Source organism: Pongo pygmaeus, chromosome 3, assembly GCF_028885625.2.
Source record: "Pongo pygmaeus isolate AG05252 chromosome 3, NHGRI_mPonPyg2-v2.0_pri, whole genome shotgun sequence".
Classification (NCBI taxonomy): Eukaryota; Metazoa; Chordata; class Mammalia; order Primates; family Hominidae; genus Pongo; species Pongo pygmaeus.
This window is the reverse complement of record NC_072376.2, coordinates 81949282-81972459: the sequence shown is the minus strand read 5'-3', so window position 1 is coordinate 81972459 and position 23178 is coordinate 81949282. Positions and strand designations below refer to the sequence as shown.

Genomic DNA, 23178 nt, shown 5'->3' with positions numbered 1-23178 from the left:
AGAGAGAAGGGAGTTTTTATTTCTGTAACCGATTACAGGGAGAAGGCCTGGAGATTACTGCCAGATCGACTCAAAATCACAGTTTTTCCAGAGCTTATACACCTTCTAAGCTACATGTCTACATGTAAGTGCGAATTTATCTCAAGGCATAAGTGATTAACTTCTTTTAATCTATAACTAAGATCTGAGTCCTGAAGATGTTCCTTTGCAGTCTCAGTAAATTTACTTAATCTAAATGGGTCCTGGTGCTGGGGTGATTATCCTTGTCTCTTGCTAAATCATGGAGGTTTAGGGAGTTCCTTCAGACCCCCAATAAACTTGTTTGTGGAGGCCTGAGGGCTTTCTTCAGACCCCCAATAAAGCTTGTTTAATCTTAAATGGGTCCTGTTAAGAATGCCTTCCTTATCTTGTCATGCTTCAAGGCCCAGGAAAGGCCTAGCCAAAACTCTTGGTGGGCTTTTGTTACATTCCAGCCTTTGTATAAGGGCACTGCCTCTATGAGCTTTTAATATCTAAATAAACCACTCAGTCAGTGCTGAAACAGTTGTTATGGAGGCCTGTGTTAGCAATACCTGCCTGACACAATGGCACTGCAATTAAGGCACTTTTCATCTGACTCCAAAGTTCAGTAAATTTATTATGTATCCCAGAAAATTTTGCCTGAGGAAATGCTATAAAAGTAATTTTGCCAATAAAAAGTGCTAGCCTTATGTAATAAATGAACAGTACAAAACCCAGAGTATTAAAACCTAATGCTGCTGGATCTAGAGTAATGATAATACTACTAAAATATTAACCTATTGTTTGATGTGATTGATACTACACTTTGGTCAAAATCTAGCTTCCTCCAAATGGAGAATGAGCAGCGTGGCTTCAGAAGGGAGTTAGTGGATGTTCAGGGGATTCCCCTTTTCTAGAGCATTGCCGAAGAGTGGTTTCAAGTAGAATTGTTTGAGGCCTGACCATATGATATTCTGATCTCTACCTATCCCAAATCTGGTAAGACATTTTCATTTGTTTGTACTCAATGATTTGATAGTGATCCATATGTGTAAACCCACTGATCTACAGATTATTAGTCAGGTCTAACTTGAAATTATTAAACATTTTTTGAGGAAACCCTGTGGTGATTGCTGAGAGAGTGTCATCTTAAGTTAGACTAATTTACTTCCTATTCTGAAAGGCTAGCAATTGAATAGAGAATATACCGGAGAGAAAAATTAATGCTGTTTCCTTGTTTTTCTTTTTAAATTCAAATACAAATTATTAAAACTGTGTGTATATATATATATGTTTTGGATACATTAGAATATGTATATTCCATTATATACACACACATATCAGATATATTGGAATATATATAATCTATACATTTTGATATTTAAATATTTTGTTTATATATTTAAACAACTGCTGATTTCAGTATACAATCTCAGAAAAACTTAAGATGACTTATTAAGAATCAACAATTTTTATTTCTCCATATCTGCTATGATAGAATCTTCTGATTTACCCAGTGATAGTTGTGCAGAGATATATCACAGATGAGGCTCTTTCTAGCCTTTTGTTCAATTAAATTAATTTAGTCCACAATTAATCAACTGTTCCATAATTACCAAACCCCCTAAAGTCAAGTTTCCTTTATATTCCTGTTTAATTTCTTAAAGAAATACATTTCAAATAAACATATTGTGTACTGATTATTTTATATTATGTATATCAAAATTATCAAAAATATCAAAATTATTTTAAAGTAATGTGTAACAAGTCTCAGGAGGAAAGCCCTGAATTTGAGGGATGTTAATCTGCCAAAATTATGAACCTGTATGAGAACAAAGAGCTTCTACTAGGAAGTAAACAATGCACAATACAGATTTTGGTACATGTAAAAAACAAACTTGTTTTGACAAAGCATCTTTATTTTCTTACTACTTACCTTGCTTTCTGAGTAGTTCACCAAACCCAAATTGTTTAAGACCAAAATCGTATTTCATTTCGTTGTTGAAATAAGTGTTTAGAGAAGGGAAGTCAGTTACTGAGAATGTACATGTCCTTCTGTTTTTGCTATTTTTGGATATATTCAAAAGAAGAAAACCATTAAGATAATCTTTGAAAGGTACCGTTATACAAATAGTTCATCTACAAGATACTCATTGAAGCTAAAGTTTTTCTAGTATAGTAAAAGCTAAATGGCTACACATAGTTTATTTTTTATTTTTATTTTTCTCTGTGAACTCTGCAGATAAGTATACACATAGTTTAACATTCTTTTTGGTAGGTTTTTGTCAATGTTTCCTTTACACATGGGTGTGAACATGTCTTAAAGTTTTAAAATTATTAATATATTAGTGCCTTATTAATATTGTTACAAAAGGTACAAGTTAACTATCTCCTTAGATCAGCTAAACCATGTGCTATTTTTTTCTCTACAAAGTCCACAAACTTTTTCATTACAAAGCATACAAAATAGCTAAATTGGTATTTCTTTCAATCAGACCTCAAGGGCCGCAATTTAAACCTCTCCCCAATAAGAGATAAAATGAGTTACATTGTACTTTGAAATTTAGGTATCTCTCCTTCTCTCTCTTTTAACTCATGAATCATTGCTTAAGCCTAAACCAGATCAAGCAGCAAAATGTTCAACGTTGGTACTGATTTGGCTCATCTGTTTTTTAGTACTAAATCTGTCTGTGATAGGATTGGGGAGATTGCCTAGTACAGGTACTCATGATTTGGGGATAAGAAGGAGGAAGAGTTGACCAAAAGAAAAGACCAAAAAGGGGGCCTAATGTGCTGTAGTATCTGGGTGCAATCCAAATGTGTATCTACCTATAGATCATTATTTAAAAATGTTGTCGTGTGCATGGCTTAATCAAATGATTAACTAATTAACTTAATATTTTAGTTACTGCCTCCTATTATTTAATTTATCATTATACCTTTGGTAAAGAAGAAGAAAATGGGAACAGTTAAGGAGATACTTATTTCTTATGTCTTATATTTCTTTTTTTTTTTAGCAGTGCCTCAATAACCTGACTGTTGAATGTACAATTAAGTACACCATAGGCACATATGATTTAGATACATTTCTCAAATAGCTGGTGAGACACAATATCATAATGATCAGAGTATCTTCATCCACTCTACTCAATCAGAATCTATTGTCTTTTTTTTTGTGAGTGGCACACTGGTCACTGCATGGAAAATTGCCAAGTTCTTTTTCTTTTCTTTCTTTACCCTTTCATCAAATCTAGAACATTTTTACCTGAAATGCAATTCAATTCCAATAAACTTTTTGATATTAATAGGAAATTTACAAATTGATAGACATTGAAGTTGGCTACTTACTCCACCCATTTTACCCTGGAGAGTACGTTATCATTACTCACAACCTGTCTGTTTAATACTTCCTGTTTTACCTCCTTTTTGGGTCTTATTTGTATGATATTTTAATCACATTTTACACACACAGAAAAAATTTTATGTATGTTCAAGATAAATAAGAGCCTGAACAACACAGTGAGGCCCCTTTCCTAAAAAAATTAAAAAGTTTACCTAGGAGTGATGGTGCACAACTTAGTCCCAACTACTCAGAAAGCTGAGATGGGAGAATTGCTTGAGTCCAGGAGGCTGAGACTACAGTGAGCCATGATTCTGCCACTGCACTCCAGCCTGGGCAACAGAGTGAGACCCTATGTCAAAAAACAAAAACAAAAGATAGATAAGGATTGTTCCTAGGAAAGGAGAGAAGAAAGGGAGTGGAAATAGAGAGCGCATTTTTGTTTTAGATATTGTTACATAACTTCTCTACAGCCACTGATTATCTTATACTCTTTCTGACAGAAAAGTTTAAAGTTTTGTTAATATTTTCTTTCCTTAGGGATGACCTGGATCAGTGAAATATTGGATTTCATCTTTAACAATGGGGATGCAGAGAAATGTAAAAGGGATGCAATATACAAGCGAGTGCCTTTCATGGAACTTATAATTCCTGAACTCACAAATGGTATTTTTTTAAATGTTTCTTTTCACTGTAAGAGTAAATTCCCCCCCCCCTTTTTTTTAAGATATCTGGAGGAGTCATGATAGAAAATGACAAGCTTGGACAATTGAATCATAAGCATCTGTAATAGAGGAGTCAGAATCTGACTGTGCCAATAATCATATTATATTCTTTCTCCATCCAAGGGTAATATCTGCATAAGAGAAGATTTTAATGTATGTAGCATGTTTTTTTTCAAAGACAGATGGAAGTTTTCAACGTTTAATTATTAGGTAATCATTATATAGACAAACTTCAATATTTGATTCAATATAGAATCATATATACTACAAGTTATCTCATATTTACAAACTCAAGGAAAAGAGACATGGGTATATGATCTTGCATTATTAAATTAAAAAAATATAAAAAATAAAAAAAATTAAAAAAATAGCCATAAGCTTCATGGCCTAGTTCAATCTTAGAATTCAAATATGGGAGAGCTGGAAAGGGATTTTGAAATCCTCTAGTGCAATTTTGTCATATCATAAACGATAAACAGAAGAATATAAATGAAGAAAAATTCTAGACATTATGACTCTTGACCTGTAGCTCTTTCTGCCTCATCAAGGTGTTCTATCTGAGGATTTTATAGCCACTTATGAAGATAATAGTCTTATGTTGCTCATAGGCATAAAAGAGTCTTCTCAGAGTTTATCATTTTTTATCTCAGTGTAGATTTTAAGAGTATATGAAATCATATAGCCATTTTAAGCCATATAGTGGGGTTTAGAAAATCTTAGATTATATTGTAAATCATATTTATAATTCTATGTTTATATGGTAGTTTGTTAATTTTTTGTGATTGTAGGTTTTGAGCAGTTGAAAAACATGCAGTCTCCTCGATTAGTGAAAACACACCTGCCTGTTCAACTTCTCCCTTCTTCATTTTGGTAGAATGACTATAAGGTAGCAAATTTTAAAGAGAAATAATTCTTATTTGTGTTGTAAATTTTTTTTTTACCAATTATGCAGAAACACAAGGTGAGGGGTTGCAACCTCTAGATAAGTAATTGCAAAATAATAATGTGGCTCCTATATCCCACAGATCAAAGTAATACTAGTGGACACCAATGTTGTAGCTAGGGTTTACACTCAATGCTCAAGGACTGAGAACCTATCAACTTTTCTCAAACATGCCTGTCATTCTCCAAATCCTTTGACTCATTGTCAGTTGCTTTTAAACAATGGATATTCAAATAACTTCTGAACTGCTTCTTCATTATTTAGCATAATTGTAGTTTACAAATATGAATTTATAATTGGGTACAGGCTACAAATAATATAAGATTTTATATTTAAAAATTTATTTTAAACTTTTTAAATAAACATTTTAATTCAAGTGTAGTATTTAGATAGAAAAGTCCATAAATCCTATGTACGCAGCTTGATGTATTTTAACAAAGTGAGTGTACCCATGAAATCAGCACCCAGATAAAAAATATAGAACATTGCTAGCACCCCAAAAGCTTCGTTCCTGCATACTTCTAGTCAGTAACCCTTATCTTCAAAGATAACCACTATCCTGAATGTTTTCATGAATTACTTTGCCTTTTTTTGGTCTGTAATTGTAGAGTATATACTCTTGAATATTTGACTTCTTCCATTCAACATAATATTTGTGAGATCTGTCACTGTTGTGCTTGCTATTTTATTTTTGTTTTGTTTCCTTTGATGAAGCCTGTTGGATCCCAAGATGGGAGCAAAAAGCTGCTAGTTAGATATGCAAAGTCTTGTTCCCCATTCAGACCTCCTGAATCAAATATTATGGAGATGGGACTCAGAAATCTGAGTTTTAACAGGACCCCCATGTGAAATTGATTCATTCTAACATTTGAAAACCTATGATTGACTGAAACCATTCCATTATGTGTATGTGAATATTCCACAACTTATTTATCCATGTGTATTAGTCTGTTTTCATGCTGCTCATAAAGACATACTAGAGACTGGGTAATTTACAAAGAAAAAGAGGTTTAATGGACTCACAGTTCCACGTGGCTGGGGATGCCTCACAATTATGGCAGAAGGTAAAAGACACGTCTTACATGGTGGTAGACAAGAGAGAATGAGAGAGCTTGTGTAGGGAATCTCCCCTTTATAAAACCATCAGATCTTGTGAGATTTAGTCACTATCATGAGAACAGCATGAGAAAGACATGCCCCCATGATTCAATTACCTCCAACTAGGTCCCTCCCATAGCATGTGAGAATTATGGGAGCTACAATTCAAGATGAGCTTTGGATGGGGACACTCTCCCCAAAGCCAAATCACATCATTCTGCCCCAGCCTCTCCCAAATCTCATGTCCTCACATTTCAAAACTGATTATGCCTTCCTAACAGTTCCCCAAAGTCTTAACTCATTTCAGCATTAACTTAAATGTCCACAGTCCAAAGTCTGGTCTGAGACAAGGAAAGGCCCTTTCACCTATGAGCCTGTAAAATCAAAAGCAAGTTAGTTACTTCTTACATACAATGGGGGTACAGGCATTGGGTAAATACAGCAGTCCCAAATGGGAGAAACTGACTAAACAAATAGGCTACAGGCCCCATTCAAGTACAAAATTTAGCAGGGCAGTCAAATCTTAAAGCTTCAAAATTATCTCCTTTAACTCCATGTCACATATCCAGGTCACAGTAATGCAAAAGCTGGGTTCCCATGGTCTTGGGCAGCTCTGTCTCTGGGTTTGCAGGATAGCAGCTCTCAGCTGCTTTCATAGTCTGGCTAGGGAGTTTCTGTGGCTTTTACAGGTACAGGGTGCAATCTGTCTGTGGATCTATTATTCTGGGATCTGGAGGATGGTGGCCCTCTTCTCACAGCTCCATTAGGTAGTGCCCCAGTGGGGACTCAGTGTGAGGGCTTCCACCCCACATTTCCCTTCATCACTACCCTAGCAGAGGTTCTCCATGAGGGACCTTCCCCTGCAGCAAACTTATTTCTGGACATACCCAAGCATTTCCATACATCCTCTGAAACCCAGGCGAAGGTTTCCAAACCTCAATTCTTGACTTTTGTGCATCCACAGGCTCAATACCACATGCAGGCTGCCAAAGCTTGGGGCTTGCACCCACTGAAGCTACAGCCCAAGCTGTACCTTGACCCTTTTTAGCTATGGCTAGAGCAGCTAGGATGCAGGGCACCAAGTCCCTAGCCTGCACACAATAGCAGGGCCTGGCCTGGCCCATGAAACCATTTTTTCCTCCTACGTATCTGGGTCTGTGATGGGAAGGACTTCCACAACAGTCTCTGACATGCTCTGGAGACATTTTTCCCATTGTCTTAATGATTAACATTTGGCTCCTCATTACTTATGCAAATTTCTGCATCTGGCTTGAATTTCTCCTTAGAAAATGTGTTTTTCTTTTTTCTACTGCATCATCAGGCTGCAAATTTTTCAAACTTTTATGCTGTGTTTGCTTTTAAAACTGAATGCTTTTAACAGCATCCAAGTCACTTCTTGATGCTTTACTGCTTAGAAATTTCTTCCCCCAGATACCCTAAATCATCTTTCTGAAGTTCAAAGTTACAAATTTCTAGGGCAGGGGAAAAATGCCAGTAGTCTATTTGCTAAAATGTAGGAAGTGTCACCTTTACTCCAGCTCCCAATAAGTTCCTCATCTCCATCTGAGACCACCTCAGCCTGGATTTCATTGTCTATATCATTGTCAGCATTTTCGTCAAAGCCATTCAACAAGTCTCTAGAAAGGTCCAAATTTTCACCCATTTTCCTGTCTTCTTCTGGGCCCTCCAAACTTTTCCAACTCCTCCCTCTTACCCAGTTCCAAAGTCGCCTCCACATTTTTTGGTATCTTTATAGCAGCACCCCACTCTACTGGTACCAATTTACTGTATTAATCTGTTTTCTCACTGCTCATAAAGACATATCCAGGACTGGGTAATTTATAAGGAAAAAGAGGTTTAATGGACTCACAATGCCATTTGACTGGAGAGGCCTCACGATCATGTCAGAAGGTTAAAGACACATCTTACATGGCAGCAGACAAGAGAGAATGACAGAGCTTGTGTAGGGAAACTCCCATTTATAAAACCATCAGATCTTGTGAGACTTATTCACTATCATGAGAACAGCATGAGAAAGACCGACTTCCATAATTCAATTACCTCCCACTGGGTCTCTCCCACAACACAGGGGCATTATGGGAGCTACAATTCAAGATGAGGTTTGGGTGAGGGCACAGCCAAACCATATCATCATGGTACTATTGATGTGAAGTTGGATTGTTGCTAGTTTTCAGTAATTAAAACAGTGTTGCTATTCTCATTTTTATACAAGTCTTTTATTTCACATATACTTACAGATTTCTCTTGGTTATATATCTTGGGATAAAACTGCTGGCTCTTAGGTTATGCATTTATCCAAATTAGGAGATATTTCCAAATGCTTTTCAAAACATATGCACCAGTTTTCACTTTGATCAGCATTGTATAACATTTGAAGTTATGCCACATCCTGGCCAACACAGAATATAGCTATAATATTTAATTTTAGCCATCCTAGTAAATGTCTGGTGGCATTGCACTGTTGCTTTACTTTGTATTTCCCTAGTGACTTATTAGATGAAGCCCCTTTACATGGCTTATTGACCATCCAGATGTCTTTATTGAGATACCTATTTAAATATTTTGTCTCTTTTCCTGTAGGGGGTCCCTTGTCTTTATTATTAAGCAAGAAGTCCTCTATATATTCTGGATGCAAATTCTTTGATGAGATGATTATATTTCTTATATCTTAACTTACTGTTTTATTTTTGTGTTTTCACTTTTCTTTTTGTGATGAATATATATGGTTTTTCCTTTATGGTTAGGGCTTTTTATTTGTTTTTAAAAATGCCTACCCCAAATCATGAGATATTCTCCCTTCCATTTATGTCTAGAGGATTTATTGTTTTAGTTATTACCTTTAGAGCCAAATATCTGTACTTATAAGGAGTGACAGTCTTTTAAAAAATTTCTAACAAAATAGTAATTCTCTGTCTCACTCTTTCTCCCTTGAACACATGCACAAGTCCATGTGTTATTTTCCAAATGTTTTCTGCTAGTGTAAAAGAAAAAATCTGAGACAAGTTAAATTGAACAGATTTTAACTGAGCAGAACAAATTTTATGAACCAGATAGAATTCGGGATCAAAAGTGGTTCAGAGGCTATATCCCACAAAGTGAGCAGGCAATATTTATAACCAAAACAATGGAAATGGGATACAGAAACAGCTTAATAGGCTGCAGTTTGGCAGTTGCCTTATTTGGTCATAGTTTGCAGCTTTCAGCCTATGATTGGCTAACATTTGGTTGCTATGACTGGTTGAAATTCAGCAACTTGTTAGGAGAGTATACACTCAGGTTAGGACGCAGGGTGTTAATGCATTAAGTGAGGTTACTGTTTGCTATGCATGGAGGTAGCTGTAGTTCAAGCTTAGTTCAATTTCACAATAATATATAGACATAAAAGTAATATTTACAATTTGATATTTTCTTCTAAAATCTTGCTAAACTTATTTAATAAATCTAATAGCTTTTTAATAAATTTCATTTAATTTTGTATATATACGCTTCTGCTGTCAGCAAATTCCTTTTGCCTAATCCGGGTACATTTCCCTCTTTTTCTTGCCTCAATAAACTGGATACAACGTCTACTATAATGTCAAATAGGAGTAGTGAGGGCAGACATCTTGTCTTACTCTTGATTTTAGGAAAAGTGCATGCAATATTTCACTGTTAAGTATGATGGTATTACCTGTTTTATTTTTGTAGACACTTTTATTTGGCTGAGGAAATTCCTTTCCAAGGTTTTTATTAGGCATGCATCCTGGATTCAGTCTAATATATTCTTGGTGTCCATTAAGATCCATCAAATGGTTTAGCATCATTTTTTTCTTTTAATATGCTGAATTACATTAACTGATTTTTTTTTTTTTTGAGATGGAGTCTCGCTCTGGAGTCCAGGCTGCACGCCAGGCAGCCTCCTGAGTAGCTGGGAATACAGGTGCATGCCACCACATCTGGCTAGCTTTTGTATTTTTTTAATAGAGACAGGGTTTCACCATATCGGTCAGGCTGGTCTCAAACTCCTAACCTCAGGTGATCCATCTGCCTCTGCCTCCCAAAGTGCTGGGATTACAAGCATGAGCCACCGCACTCAGTCGGATTTTTCAATGTTAAAACAACCTTGTATATGTTGTATTTTGTCTAATGCTTTTTCTCCATTAAGATCTATCATATGACCTTCCATTATTTTAGTCAATTAATATGATAAATTTCATCAGTTGATTTCCAAATGTTAAAATGACTTTGCATACCTTGTTTTTAGTTATGTGTATTATTATATTTTAATATATTCTTTGATTTGGTTATCTAGTTTAAAAATGCACCTTTGATCATGAATGATATTGATCCATAGTTCTATTTTTCTATGATGTCTTTGTCATTGGCTGCAATGGCTTTGATATTAGGGTAGTTCTGACCTCAGGAGTCAGAAAATATTTAAGTATTTGCTCTTCTTCAGTTTTTCAGAAGTGTTTCGTTAAATCATTGTCATTTCAGTCTTAAATAATTTGCACCATTGAAGCCAGCTGAACCTGAAATTTTCTTTGTCTGAAAGGCTTTTTTTTGTTTGTTTTTGTTTTGTTTTTTTTTTTTCTATGAAGCCACTGTAGTTAACAGAAATAGGAGCATTCTGGTTATGTTCCTTTCCTGACTTAATGTTCAGTATTTTGTGTCTTTCAAAAAAATTGATCTATTTTGTTTAAACTGTCAAATTTTTGTAATAAAGTTGTTTGCAATATTCCTTTAATATTTGTAAAATCTGTCCAGATGTCACCTTTCTCACTCTTCATGTATTTTTTAATTTTCTTTTAGAGATAAAATATCACTCCATCACTCAGACTGGAGTATAGTGATACAAGCATAGCTCACTGCAGCCTCAAACTCCTGGGCTCATGTGATCCTTCAGCCTCAGCCTCCTGAGTAGCCGGAACCACAGTCATGTGCCACCACATCTGGATAATTTTTTTAAAAATTTTATGTACAGATGGGGTTTTACTGTGTTGCCCAGGTTGGCATTGAACCCCTGGCCTCAAGCAATCCTTCTGACTCCATCTCCCAAAATGCCAGGATTATGGACATGAGCCACTCCATGGCCGGCCCGCTTTCTCAATAATATTTTATCAGTTGCTTGGAGAAGTGTATTGAAATTTGACTATAAATTCTTTATTTCTCCTTTCAACTCTGTCTGTTTCAGCTTTTTATAAGCAAAATCGGTCAATAAGCATTTAATCAGTAATCATTTATGGAAATGTTACTGTGTATCTACCAAATATTGGGACTGGTATTATAAATACAAACATAAATAATACATTATCTGCCATCTAATTGAATTTTATTTAATTTCTACAAATACCATCAAGCTTCTTCTGCATGCCAGTCACTTCACTGTACTCTACTGGGCAACGGTTAAAAAAGTCTGTGACCTTTGTCCTGTTTAGCATGCAGTCCTGTGGAATACCTTAAGTAATATGAAAAAGATCTATTTGAAGAATAATTACCTATCAGTAAGGTAAAATAACTATCAGTAAGAAAAATAATTACCTATCAGTAAGAAAAATAATTCCTATCAGTAAGATATATTTGAAAAATAATTACCTATCAATAAGATAAATTCTTTCTTATCTACCATTTCTTAATGTATTAGAAAATATTCTAAAACATTATGTAAAAAAGATTCTATTTGGCAAAGAAGTCTCATAGAGAAAAAAAATTGGTCAACATCCTGAAGAAAGAGTAGGGATATTTTCACATATACAGGACATTTCACAGACAGGAAACTGTGTATGCATAAGTTAAGAGATGTGAAACAGCAAGAGATATGTTAGAGATCTACAAATGGTTAAGTACAATGTGTAAAATGTAAAGTGGTGAAAATGAATATGGGAAGTAGACAATCACTAAGTCCCTACATTTGAGAGAGATGTTTAGAGTACATCTTTACCCCAGCACCTTTAATAGAAAGAGGAAAATAGCTGTTCTTTTTCATTTGAAAACCTGATATTTTCATCATTATTATATAAAAAGTTTTTATACTTGTGATTATGTGTGACTTTCTTTTTTCCTTTCAAAGTCCAATTAAAAACAAGAGAGATAAGGGAGTAGACATGTAATTTATTATCTTAATTCCAGTATTAAAAATCTATAGAAGCCCCAGGAACCCATGGCTTGCTTTTAGGAAAACTGAAAGATATCTTAATTTTTTTTTCTTTTGAGAAATGGGGCCTTGCTTTGTCTATCATGCAGGCTGGAATGCTGTGGCATGATCATATTCAATGCAGCCTCAACTCCCGGGCTCAAATGATCATCCAGCCTCACCCTCCAGAGTAGCTGGGACTACAGGTGTCCCACACCATGCCTGGCTAATTTATTTTATTTGAAGAGACAATGTCATTCTACGTTGGCCAGACTGGTCTGCACCTCCTGGCATCAAGTTGTCTTCCTGCCTTGACCTCCCAAAGTGCTGGGATTACAGGTATGAGCCACAGTGCTTGAGCAAGCACTGGAGGATATCTTTGAATAGTCTTCTTTTTACACTGAGGCTAGCAGAAACAGTTCCTACTAAGAAAGTTACAGGTGAGGATGATAGGTAAACAGTTGGCTTATTACCATAGTCTCTTGGAATTGAAATAAGAAGTAACTGGAAATGTTTGTAGGTTTACTATTTTCTCAAGAAGTTATGCCAGCAACAGTCTCAACTCTTAGAGCTATATACTCAAGCTGTTGAAAAACCCTTTTTCAGCCGCTCCCTTTTAATCCAAATCCTTGTCTCAGACTATAAGAACTATTAACAGTAACTTGGGAATATAAAGGTTCCTATTTTATTTGCCCATCACTTTGGGATGAAGGAAGTTAGATGGAAGATGTTACATGGAAGATGTTGGATGGAAGATGGCTTCTTCCTGAATGCACACTCCCTTAGGAATATATTTATTGCATGGGTGGCTGAGTCCTCAGTATTATTAGGTGTGCTTCAAGTGAGAAGTATGTTTAATAGATTCTTGCCTGAGAACCGAAACTAATTACCAATGAGACATAACTATCATTTTTGCCTTCAAGAAGACTTGAGGCCACATATGTAAATTAAATTATAATCTCACACCAGTAATTACAAGTATCAATGATTGTTATGTAACCATGATCATGGGTAGAATAAAGAAGTTTTAATCTTTTGTGACTCTGAGTTTATCCAAGTAATAATTTATTTTCAATAAAATATTGGGCATTTTTTCATCTTTTAAAAAATTGCTTATCCTTTTTATTAGTAGTTTTAATAAATGGTGCAGAAAAACATTATGAATTTCAGCATAATATTAACTAAGTTTTTATTAATTTAATACTTATTATAATTCTTAGATTTGATTTTCCATGTTTCAGGAGATGCTCTTGCTGGAGTGGTAACACATGCCTGTAATCCTGCTATGGTGAGGCGTAGGCATAGGTAGGAGAATTGCTTAAGCCCAGGAGTTTGAGATCAGCTTGTGCATTATAAAGAGACCTCCCACTTAAAACATCAACAACAACAAAAAAACCAAAAACAAGATAGAGAGGTGTTCTTTTCTTTTCTTTTTGAGAGATAAAGAAAAAGTAGGTATGTAAGAGATGAGAACTCTTCATGTTAAAACAACATACAATTGTTGAGTATCCTACATCAGGATATAGATATAAATGCCAAAATCAGGAAATAGAAAATAAGCATTCTGTTAAAGTGAGCAAAAGCTTAAAAACTATTAGACAATAGAAACAAAGTCCTGCTTTTTCAAATCTCTCCACAGATGATCTACGTGGCACTGAATGCCAAAGATGTGGCTGTGTCTTACTATTATTTCCACCAGATGGCAAAAATGCACCCAGATCCTGGAACTTGGGAGGAGTTCCTGGATAGATTCATGACTGGAAAGTGTGAGTCCTGTTCATCATTTAATCACGGAGCTCTGTAATGAAAAGCCTTCTTTTGCAAAGAGATATAAATTTTAAATATGTTTTGTGTTTATTATAAACCAATTATGTACCCAGCACTCTACTAATGCATTAGGAAGACTACAGAGGAAGCAGAATATATTATTGTCTCTTTCCTTAAAGGACTTTTGGGTTATAAGGGACAGACAGATATTTTAGTCCCTGATCTCATCATTTTATTCATGATTAGTGACTATTGGCAATTTATTTAAGCACTTTCCTCTTGCTATCCATGACACTGCACAAGTAAATTTTAAACATATTTTAAAATTCTTTCTTATCTACCATTTCTTTATTCTTATTATATAAAATGAGTTAAAGGTTTTTTTTCTCAAGAGTTTGTTCTTCTATCTCTATATTCTCTTCCTCAGGGAAACATATTCACGTTCACAGTAATAACTCTACCTTTAATTCTCATTTAACATTCTATACAAACTTTATCTTTCAGGCAGATATATATCAATAATATCTTTCATAGATTTACTCATGCCATTCCTTGGACTAATTTTTTTGTCCATAGAATGTAATCCTTATTTTTATGATCAAAGTTCAACTCTTTATTTTACATTCAAATGCACTCATTTTCCTCCACATACTTTTCTTTTTTTTCTTTTTTTTTTTTGCTTAATAATTTCTTCATTATGATTTCAATCTCTCTGTCAAATTTCTTGTTCTGGTTACTTATTATTTTCCTTACTTCTTTACATTCTTTGTATTTTATGGAATTCCTTGAACTTTCTTAAAAGAGCTATTTTGAAGTCTTTGTAAGACAATTCGTATATGTCCATTTCTTTAGGGTCAGTCACTGGCAGATTATTTTGTCTGTTTGGTGAGATCATGTTTTCCTGATTGTTCTTGATCCTTGCTGTCATGCAACAATATCATGCAACAATGTCTACACATTTGAACAGGTAGGTGCTTACTATAGTCTTCTCACACTGTCTTTATTTGGGAATGCCTGTTAACACTAAGACTGTTCAGAGATTTTGGGTGGGCCATCTGGCATGGACCCTAAGTACCAGTTGTTGCAGCATTAGTGAGTCCTAGTGTTGCAGTTATTATTTTAGCCAAGCACCATGCTTGGCTAAAAGAAGCATGTGCTACAGTTGTTTCAGCACTAGGGGTAAACTCTAAGCCTGGGGCCGCTGTGCTGCAATTGTTGCAGCACTATGGGAGACCTCTAAGCCTGGGGCCACTGTGGCTGGCATGGTGCTTGGCTAAAATTCTGCTGCCACTAAGGCTAGCACAGCACTGGGCATGTCCAAAACCCCATGGCCACTGAGGTCTGCCCACCACTAAGGGCTATCCAGAGCCCAAGGCTGCTGTAGTTGGCCGGTGGTGATAAAGACTGAAGATTGAGTCTACCTCACAGGGGATACAGGTTCCTACCTGGTGTGGGGGCAGGTCTGGAGGCTCAGTCTGCAGGCACTGGCCTGGAGTCTGAGCCTCTAGGGTTCTACCTAGTGCTTTATTTTACTGTGACATCCAAGACTAAGTCTTATACTTACTTGCTTCTCTTTCACCCAAGTACAGTGTATCTCTCTCCATTTTGTGTTGCCTGGAGGGGGAAAAGGAATGACATGGATAATGCAAAACTTTTATTTCTACTCTCGTCAATGTATCTTTTATTATTCTTGTGCTATAATTAGGTAACGTGGTCTCTCATCTGACTTTATTAGCTCTTGTGGAGGTACTTTTGTGTGTAAAGAGTTGTTAAAATTGATATTTCTGCAAGGGCATGATCACCAAAGAGTCCTGTGCTACCATCTTGCTCCACCCTCCTCTGAAGCCAATGCTTTTCTTCTTTAATTGGTCTCTCTTGACTTGCAGTTAGGAGAAACCAGGCTGAACAGCCAATATTTTGTTTAGAAATCTCCTCAGCTAAATATCTAAGTTTATTACTCACAAGTTACACTTCCCACAAAACACTAGAACACAATTTGGCCAACTTATTTTCCACTTTATAACAATTAATGACTTTCCTCCAATTTCCAATAATATGTTCCTCATTTGTCTGAAACCTCATCAGAGTATGTTTAACTTTTAGAGTATTTTGTTCAACATATTTCTACTAATATTCTGCTCATGATGACAGTTGTATCATGAGAGAAGTTTTCTTTATAAAATTCTTCTTTTGTTTTATAAGCCCTTATCATAATCATTCATAGCATCTATATTTCTACCAACCATCTCTTCAAGGCAATCTAGGATTTTTTTTTTCTAATATGTAACTCAAAGCTCTTCAACTTCTATTCATTATCCAATTCCAAAGCCCCTTCCACATTTTAGGTATTTATTACAAAAAAGTACCCCACTTCCCAGGATCAAAATCTATATTATTTTGCTAAGGCTGTCATAACAAATTTCCACAGACTGGACTGGATCTGATGTTTTAAACAACAGCAATGTATTTTCTCACAGCTCTGAAGGCTAGAAGTCCAAGATCAGTATTTCATTAGGATTAGTTTCTTCTGAGGCTTTTCTTTTTGGCTTGTATATAACTGTTTTTCCCCCTATTTTCAAATGGTTGGTGAGTGTCTGTGTCCTAATTTTCTCATCCTGTAGAAACAATTGGATTAGGACCCACCTAATGCCTTTATTTTAACTTAATTATCTATTTAAAGACCCATCTCCAACTACAGTCACATTCTGAGGTACTGGGATTTAGGACTTCAACATATGAATTTTGAGAGAACAGAATTCATCTTATTATATAAGAATTTTGTTCCTTCCAAGGAGATTTTAAATTCATTGAGAAAAGTGGTTATCTCATATACTTCTCTTATGCTTATTCCTCTTTCTTGAACTAATAGCTAATCAATGTGTGTGCATTGATAATGATGATTTGGAATAACATATAACCATTATTTATTTTATGTATAGTGTAATTTTGCAAAAAAAACCTTTCAATTTAGTGTGTTTTGGTTCCTGGTATGACCATGTGAAGGGCTGGTGGGAAAAGAAGAAAGACTATCGTATCCTTTACCTATTTTATGAAGACATGAAAGAGGTAAGAAATAACTGCATTTTATTATTTATTTTTGAAAGAAAGAAAAGATTCATCTTCTTTGCATAATACTTTTGTTTCCTCTCTGTCTGTAAATATGACTAACTTACCATTCTTTCAATTGTAGCTTGAAAATGGATGTTTTACGCATCCACATCTTTCTAGCATCACTGCCTCCCACTCTACTTTAGACATCTAAATTTCTTTGGACAATCTCATCTTGCATTATCCATCCATAAAGAATAATATTTTAAAACTCTAAATCCTAATATGCTACTCCATGCTTCAAATCTCTTAATGGCTTTGGTCCCTACATAAAATATAAAATAATAATTAAGAGCATACATAGAGTGACATTCTTCCATCCCCATCTATTTGTCCAACCTCTTCTTATGCCACCTTTCCTTTACTCACTGAGTGTACCCGAAAAAATTTATTTACTAATTTTCATTTAACCTTTTTTTTATTCTTAAGATCTTTGTCATGTGAACTTTGTGAGTCATACTTGCATTCAAAACTGAAGCCTGTGTCAGGTAAAACTGTTACTGTAGTCTACCTTCCTTAATTTGCTTAAGGTCCAGCAGCCCTCACTCAGTCTCATCTTGGTCACTTAGATTTCTCTAGATTCCTTTAAGATAGCTGTTACTCTCATTTATCTCTAATTTGATAAATCTGTTGTACATCTCAAGAGAAACCACCTGACTCAGCTAAGATATCTGCCTCTGGCGGGTTCCTTAGTCAAATTTTCATCATCTTCTGCATCCTGCTTAAACTACTTTGTACCTGTCACTCTGAATGACAGTGAGGTATTGTATTAGTCAGTTTTTGCATCATGATAAATACCTGTGGCTGGGTAATTTATAAAGAAAAGAGGTTTAATTAGCTCGTGGTTTTGCAGGCTGTACAGAAAGCATGGTGCTGGCAACCTGCCTCTAGAAAGGGCCTTAGAAAGCTTACAATTATGGCTGAAGATGATGAAGACCCAGCACGTCACATTATGAAAGTGGGAGCAAGAGAGAGAGTGGGGAGGTACCACACACTTTTAAACAACTAGATCATGGGAGAACACACTCAATATTGTGAGGACAGAACCAAGCCATTCATGAGGCATCTGCTCCCACGATCCCAAACACCTTCCACCAGGCCTCACCTTCAACATTGGGGATTACATTTCAACATTAGATTCGGAAGAGACAAATATCCAAACTATGATATATCAGATGTTATTCTATTTATGGGTCAAGAAGCAACAAGAGGCCAGTCGTGGTGGCTCACGTCTGTAATCCCAGCACTTTGGGAGGCCGATGTGGGCAGATCAGGAGGTCAGGAGATCGAGACCATCCTGGCTAACACGGTGAAACCCTGTCTCTACTAAAAATATTTTAAAAAAATTAGCCGGGTGTGGTGGTGGGCGCCTGTAGTCCCAGCTACTCCGGAGGTTGAGGCAGGAGAATGAGAATGGCGTGAACCCGGGAGGCGTAGCTTGCAGTGAGCTGAGATCACGCAACTGCACTCCAGCCTGGGAGACAGAGAGAGACTACATCTAAAAAAAAAAAAAAAAAAAAAAAAAAGAAGCAACAAGAAGTGTTTGGGTCTATAAGAGGGTAAGAATTACATTGAAAGAAAACTTTTCTACGTTGGGCCATTATAAGGTCTTCAAGCAAAGGAAGTTTAGTCTCCTCAAATATGAGAAGGGAATCTACATGTGCTGGAAGAGAACTTCATAATTACTCAAGGGTTTATGATTCTCTGTGTTATCAAATCACAAATATTCACATTCTGAGCTTGAGCATTCCACCCTTCATCATTCTCAAATTTAACTTTCACATGTTAGACTTGGAACAACTGTGAATTCAACTTCTACAAATTAAGGTTTGTGTCTAATTTTCAACAATTGCAGCTCTGTGACTACAAGAAACAGATTTTTTAGGGCCATTCATAGAAACTCTCTGGTTCTGTTTCATTGAATTGACATGAGTCACTCAGGAAAGCTAAATCTCAGGTTGTCTTTCTGCTTGATCTTGCTAGGTAATTAAGGTTATGGCTTTATGCCTCAGTTTGATTTGAAACACTGAGGAGAACACCCACCTGACAGGTAGCAGGGCACAAACTCTGTCTAGAATGTCATGCTTCATTGTATCTAATATGCCTTCCTATGTCCAGTCTGAAGCACAGAGAAGGGAAACCTTAAGAAATACATCAAATAAATATCTCTTATTCATTGCTGTCTTTATCTTCCCCACCATTCTTTAGGTTAGAAAATCAGCACACCAGTTAGAATGGCGATCATTAAAAAGTCAGGAAACAACAGGTGCTGGAGAGGATGTGGAGAAATAGAAACAACTGTAAACTGGTTCAACCATTGTGGAAGACAGGGTGGAAATTCCTCAAGGATCTAGAACTAGAAATACCATTTGACCCAGCCATCTCATTACTGGGTATATACCCAAAGGATTATAAATCACGCTGCTATAAAGACATGTGCACACGTATGTTTATTGTGGCACTATTCACAAATGTCCATCAGTGATAGACTGGATTAAGAAAATGTGGGGGAGGGGGGAGGGATAGCATTAGGAGATATACCTAATGTAAATGACGAGTTAATTGGTACAGCACATCAACATGGCACATGTATACATATGTACCAAACCTGCACATTGTGTACATGTACCCTAGAACTTAAAGTATAATAAAAAAATGGTAAAGAGATTTTCAAACATAAAATTTCAAATATATATAAAAAAAGAAAATGGACAACACTTTATTTTACTTTCCATCTTATATACACATACTATCAAATAATCTATGTAGGTATGAGAGGTAGAAAGAATCTTCTTTCCACTATAAGAGAATTCTTGAGATAGGTATCAATTCTTGATGTTAAATTTGCTTAAGAAAGTAGATTAACAGATCTTAAAAATTATACCTAATGATAATAACAGGTTGCTCTGTTACCACTGATTATTCTAAAGGTGTATTCTATTTTTGAATTTGAAAGTTTGAATATTAACCTAATCTTTTTATTTGCAGTTTAAATATTTCTTTTAGCAGATGGTTTGCTTGGTATAATCAAGATTAGAATATGTACTTAGAAAAGCAAAATTTAAAATGCACATAAAAAATCTAAAATTATTTTATCTATTACTTTGTCATATGTAGAACCTTGGTAAATGCATTCTCTGCTTCATGACCAAATCTGCCTGAAATGATTATTTTTCTCTATAATTTCTTTATAATCCTAAGTGTGAAATTCAGAAGGTGTTAAAGTTTCTGGGGAAAGACAAGCCAGAAAAAATTATGGATAAAATCCTCCATCACAGCTCTTTTGATGTGATGAAGCAGAACTCTTGTTCAAATTATACTACTATGGGAAAGAATGAGATGGACCATTCTGTGTTTCCCTTCATAAGAAAGGGTGAGGCCATCATATACTTGTTTCTGTACAACTTGCTATCGTGATCATGGAGAGAGTAGATAACAGCAATATTGTAGGAAATGGAAAGAAATTTGGTATACTGGGGAGAGAAAAATGGAAAACTAAACAAAACAAAAAAATTTTAGAGGAAATAATTGGTGGCAAAGAAATTCTTTTTTCTCAGGAAGTCTAACATGTAAGAAAAGCCTTCTAATGAGAAACATTTACTACGTATCAATAAGCATGAGTGTTGGCACCCATTTCTATGTCAGAAGAATGCCCTCTGTCTGAATCATCTAGATACTCTCTACATTCCTTAAAAATTTTACTGTGTTAGGTAGCTAGCTTAAATAATGTTAGGCATACTAAATTAATAAAAGAGTGTCCACTCCTTGAATTTGTTGCTATGACTGTGGTAAATTATTCATTCCTTATTAAAGAATCTCAGTGGCATAAAACCACACATTTCATTTCTCATTTCAGTAACATATTGGTGGATACTAGTCACCTATGGCCACCGCACTGAGCTCTCCTGGGCTCAGCTTCCTGGATCTTCTCTTTCTGAAAACCAGGCTGAAATTGCTGCCCATATGTGGGATATGCCCAATATCATGATAGAGAGAAAGAGCAAGAGAGTCAATGAAATTTATAATATCTTTTGAAACTTCTTTTCAAATGTGGTGTATGTCACATATATTCAAAGTTCATTGGCCAAAGCATATTAGAAATCCAAGCTAAGTTAAGGAGGCAAGGAGGAATTGCACAACACATCATGGTGAACAGGGATGTAAAATCTTCTCATGGTAAAGAAAGGAGTAAATAATTGTTAGCAGTAAAAAAATTTAAGACATTTTTTGAGAGACAGGTGTTTTGGCTATAGGCTATAAAGGGTAATGGTAATTATAATGTGTTTTCACAGGTCTCAGATTTTTTTTTAATTTTAATTAGGAAGTATGCCATGGGTAAGTATTGCTGGGAATATCTGGATCTTGGCCAGGTACAATTTTGTCTTTCAGGAGATGTTTGGCAACTTCTGTAGACATTTTTGATTGTCACAACTAGGAGGAGACTGTTGGCATTGCATAGAGGCTAGGAAAGCTGCTAAACATCCTACAATGCCCAAGTCAGTTCTCCCTTCCCCCAGCAAAGAATTGTCTGGCTCCAACTTTCAACAGTGAATATTTAAATCAATTAAGTAAAATGCCAAAGTTGAGAAACCCTGAGCCAGATTGACATAGATATTTAGACAATTTTTTCCCTCTTTTTTCCTGCAACCAGGCTTCCAACTATATCTCTGCGTTACCCTGTGAGATATTCTATGAAAATGGCATTAATTTTTCTTATCAGATATTTATTGTAAATGCTATGTCCTATATCCTTCCTGTAAGGTTTTTGATAAGGATAACATTTTGAAGACTGGGAAATTCTGTGGGAAAAAAATGTTTAATTTCATTTAACCCAGCAATGTCCAATCTTACTTGACCATAAAACTTTTTTTTCATAAATTATCATTTGACGTGGAGAAATATATATATATGCTTATATGTATTTATACGTTTATATATATTTATATACATTTATATATTTATATGTGTGTGTGTATATATATATATATATATACATATTTATTTTTTATTTTTTGAAATAGAGTCTCACTCTGTCCCCCAGACTGGAGTGCAGTGGTGTGATCTCGACTCACTGCAGCCTCCACTCTTGGGTTCAAGTGAATCTTCTTCCTCAGCCTCCCAAGTAATTGGGATTTAGGCACATGCCACCACACCTGGCTAATTTTTGTATTTTTATTAGAGATGGGGTTTCACCATGTTGACCAGGCTGGTCTCGAACTCCTGGCCTCATGTGATCTGCCTCCTTGGCCTCCCAAAGTGCTAGGATTACAGGTGTGAGCCACCACGCCCAGCCAGAAAACATAATTTTAAAAGGACTAAAAAGTCCTTTATATCTTTTGTTAAGAAAATTCTTGAAGCCAAAGAATCAAGATTTTGAGATGTGTTTTTTCCCCAGTGACATTTCTATAAGCTATTTAAGGGATTGTTTATTTACACAGGATACTGAAAAAATCTGTGGGAATTTTTTGAAGAGTAACAAGGTCTAGAAGTATGGGAGTGGAAGTTTAGGATGAGAGATATGGCACCGATATGATGTCCAAAAGTTAAAGGGGTAAAAATAAAGAGTATAGTAATTCAAATTAAAACTTGTTTCAGAAGAAACATTTTACAGTAGTCTCAAATGTGTTATTTTAGATTTCTTTTTAGGTGTTTCAGGAGACTGGAAGAATCAGTTCACTGTAGCCCAGTACGAGAAATTTGAAGATTATGAAAAAAAAATGAAAGAGTCCACACTGCAGTTTCGATCAGAAATCTAAGAAGTACCTGCTTTTTCTCAATCTCCTTTAGTTAGCACTTAATTTATAAGAAAAAAATCTTTCCTGTATTTGGTAAAGGAAAATTCAGTAGTGATGTATTTCTTATTTACCCAGATTGTTTGTAATGAAATAATAAAAAAATTGCAAAGTCTACATAGGAAAACCCAATAGTATCTCTATGATTTTAATTTCCTTCCACTCTGTTTTTGCTAGCCTTACAAATTAAAGTATAAAATGAAGTTTAAAATCTACAAAGTTACCTGCTTTATTTTTCAAATATAATTCTGAATTGCTAGACTTGCCAAGAA

The 23178-nt window shown here is 35.4% G+C and overlaps 1 pseudogene; it reads left to right on the top strand.

Annotated features, from left to right (window-relative positions):
• The first annotated feature begins 851 nt into the window (after nucleotides 1–851).
• On the top strand, nucleotides 852–22870 carry LOC134739321 (sulfotransferase 1 family member D1-like; annotated as a pseudogene).
• The last annotated feature ends 308 nt before the right edge of the window (nucleotides 22871–23178 follow it).